At 39.6% G+C, this 3,683-nt stretch overlaps 1 long non-coding RNA gene across 1 annotated transcript; it reads left to right on the top strand.

Annotated features, from left to right (window-relative positions):
• The first annotated feature begins 294 nt into the window (after window positions 1-294).
• Window positions 295-2,197, top strand: LOC139790929 (uncharacterized). The gene is made up of 3 exons (XR_011723735.1): window positions 295-452; window positions 799-866; window positions 2,104-2,197. It is a non-coding gene; the product is annotated as an uncharacterized lncRNA (long non-coding RNA).
• The last annotated feature ends 1,486 nt before the right edge of the window (window positions 2,198-3,683 follow it).

Here is a 3,683-nt window from a genome sequence, read left to right on the forward strand (position 1 = left end):
CAGAAGGTTAGGGGATTCTTACACCAGCCAAGATGAAAGATTTTTGAAAAATCACATGCCTTAATTCTTCTTCATTATTTATTCCTTTTGCTGGTAGCACCCAGATAACTGGATCAGGTTCTGTGCACTATTCTGTACAGGATGAGCAGTGAGTGGAGGCCTACATGGTTGGCATCTGTCCTGGAAACCAGTATGGAATGGGCTGCCTGGCTCACACCACATGATTTCCCAAAAATTTCCTTTGGAGAAACTAAGTACTTAGAAAAAAAGGCCTTGAAAATTCAGTTTCTGTTGTTTATGTCTCATCACAGGAAAAGAGAGGATTACGGGGCTGCAGAGAAGTCATGGTGCAGTCTCTCTACCCAGAGGTCTCCAAGGTTTCCAAAAGCAGACAAATTCTTCCACTTTTTACCCAGAAGGTCCCACGTTCACTGCCATATGGTTTGTGTAATGTAAGTATGGCCATGAATTTAACTTTTCTCAGACAGAGAAGAAGGAACGTGCAGCACCAATGCCATCTGAGTTTATAACACATCATTAACATGATAAATCCAAGTTTTCAAGTCAGGTCATCTGTATGAAATGCTGAACTGGTGCTACTGCACAAATAATATATTATTCATTATAATCAAGCATAGTTGTGCACACGCTTCATGAAGTCACCAAATCAACAGAGCTATTAATACTAATTTTTCAATTTGTGGCCCATTCACTAGTGATGATTCCAAGCCTGGTGTGAAGGAAAAATTGCTACTAATGAATGTCTTTTCTGTGATGCCTTTCTCTGTCCTGGCACAGGTCTGTTTCCTGAGTGCTGGATGACAAAGTGTGGTGTAATCCACCTCTCACAAGTGCAGAACCTAAGAGTGAGTAAAGGCAATATCCACCTACATGTTCAGCAACTATAACTGAGATTTATAGGGTTTTTTTGCTGGTTTTTTTTTTTTTTTTTTTGTTTTGTTTTGTTTTGTTTTTTTTTTTTTGCTGCTTTTAAATGTACAAACTGCAGCTCCCACTGATATTAGTTGGACAATGGTATTCAGACTTATGCAACCCAAAAAACAAGGAAAAAACCCCACTGTTTAAGTCGGACTTTCTGTGCCATAATGAGGTAAGTAAGTTATGACTAACTGGGAAAAGAAACTGGTTTACATCATTTAATCATTTGATGAAAAATGGGCAGCCAGAAGACATCTTGGGAAGGAGGGCCCAGTGTTCCATACACAGCAAGGAAGATTATGAACATAAGGTATAAAGGGGTCAGGGCTGCTGAGAAACAGCTGAGGTCTGTGATCCAAGGGAATCTCCGAAATACTCCTAGATACTCATTTCATAAGCAAGAATCAAGCAGGAACCTCATTGTCACAACATTTCAGAGGAATAATCCAAAATAAGGGTAAAAACCATGGAGATGGGCCTGGGGCAGCAGTACCCCGGTGCCTAAGATGTGCTGGAAAAGCACCACCCAATTCATAACCAATAGTTTACCACTGGATTTAAATGGAATCTGTTTAAAAACTGTCTTGTGCTTTTCTATTTAGACAGGACTGAACAGAAACTCCTCCTTTTGTCTGCCTTCATCACACACTACTTTTTGTGACTGAAATACAGTAACTTTGCAACATCCTCTCAGACTATACTGATTTGCAAAGAAACACATGGGATTTTTATTGCCTTGAAGAAATTAAATTTCTTAGACCTGCACTCTTCAAATTTTTCTGTTGAGTAAATTATGAGATGAATTTCAAAATAGGAGGCTGAAACAACCATAGAGTATTTCAGCAGGTGTCTAGGCTTTCAGGCAGTTTTTCAGTCAGATTGAAGGTAGCAACTCAGTGCTTACCATTGTGAGCACAATATTTTTAATTTGGCCTTTTTGGGATTATGTCTGAACTCTGTATCTGAGCTGTAGCTGCTCAATACAGTAACTCAGGTCACTGAACAAAAAAATTGGAAGTAGTTCTTTTTCAAAAAGGGATAATTCTCCCACCATCAGTTTTCTGGGGATGGAATGTGACTTATTCTTTCTTCTCCTTTATGGGAACTCAGCTAGAAAAGAATAGTTTTATTGCTCAAAATTTACTTCCCTTTTATTTTTTGCAGTGAGACAAGAGAATTGACCCTCTGACATCATAACATGAACAGGAAGGTATAAGGGGAGTTTAAAATCTGAGATTTTACTATGCCATGAATCTAAATGACCAAAGTATTAAAAACCAAGTGTCTTTTTTTGACAAAAAAAAATATAGTTTCCTTATGATTCTCTCTCGTCCACTCACACCTTTCTGTTCAAGTGTAGCTGGTGCACATTATTTATGGATTCTTGTATTTACGTGTAAAATTTGTTGTTTTATTTAAGTCTGTAGCATTTTGCCATTAAACCTAGAATAAAGCAATGAAGGGACGAGCCATGCCACTAATTTTCTCTGATAATTAGATTATGAAATTGAAACTATTACTTCAATCAGTGACATTAAACGGTGCAGATGGACACATAGACCTTTTCCAAATACATTGGAAATGAAATGTAAAAAACCAAAGTACTCATATCTCTGAGGAGAAGAGATACAAGACAGTGTACAACAGCAGCAAGAAACTGCAGAGCTGAAAAAGTACATCTGAAAAAAATGAAAAGAAAGTAGCAGCATGTGCAAGACTTGGATTTGTTACACAGAGCAGGACAGAGCAGCCTCTGCTAGGCAGTACCTTGCCACTGACTCTTTTCTTCTTCTTCTTCTGCAGTGCAAACACAACTTGGGCTGGGGCTTGGGACCCCCAGACTTCCTCCCCTCTCCTCCTGGGTCTCAGCCCAGAGTCTGGTCCATCTCCAGGATGCACCCCTGTGTGAAACCTCTACACGTGCTCCTGTTTGCCCAGCAAGAAACCCCAAAGTGATGCAGACATGGCAGTGAGTTATCCCCTTTGCCTGTTTCATGGTAATCTGGACCTTTGGAATCAGTGTGCTGTGATCCATTGGAATAGTGAGCTCTCTTAGAAAAAACTCTATTTTAGCAAGTTTGCTGAAGTGCAGTTGTTGTTCCCTGGTCTTTAAAGGCACAAATATTAGTAAAGATTTTACCTGGTTCCTCAGCAAATCTTCCCTCATGATTAACGGATTGCATGCAAAGTTTCTGCCACAAGCTCAGTGCAGCTTTCCAAGTAGCAGCAGGAGGCCAAAGCAAGATGCTAATGAATATTTGTGCATGCAACATTTAGTGCTGCTTTAGAAAAAAAAAAAAATGGGGTGGTTTTTTTTGGGGTTTTTTTTTTTTTCAGTTGCATAAAGCCCACTAAGGAGGAGGCCAGGAAAGAAATGGAAGTAAGGATACTATTGAGAAGTCATTTGTTGAGCTGGAGGACAATTATTCATTGCTCTGACAGGATCTCTCCTGTGCAGGACTGTGGTTTTGTAGGTTTAAAAACCAAAATAAAACCAGAGAAAACCCCAAAATGTTTGGAGGAAACACAAACAAAATGAACTTGGACCAAGAATAAACCTTGGAGCACATTAGGCACAGGAAGCCTGCCAGAGGTTTTCTAGGGTCACCAGATGATTTTGGCAGAAAGGCAGAACTCAGAGAAGATAAAGTCACTGCAGAGAAGCTCAATAGGTCCTCTTTTTTCATTGTGTAACAAAACCAAAGTTGCCCATGATGTGATCCTCCAGAATGCCATCTTCAGGC

Source organism: Heliangelus exortis, unplaced genomic scaffold, assembly GCF_036169615.1.
Source record: "Heliangelus exortis unplaced genomic scaffold, bHelExo1.hap1 Scaffold_66, whole genome shotgun sequence".
NCBI classification, from domain to species: domain Eukaryota; kingdom Metazoa; phylum Chordata; class Aves; order Apodiformes; family Trochilidae; genus Heliangelus; species Heliangelus exortis.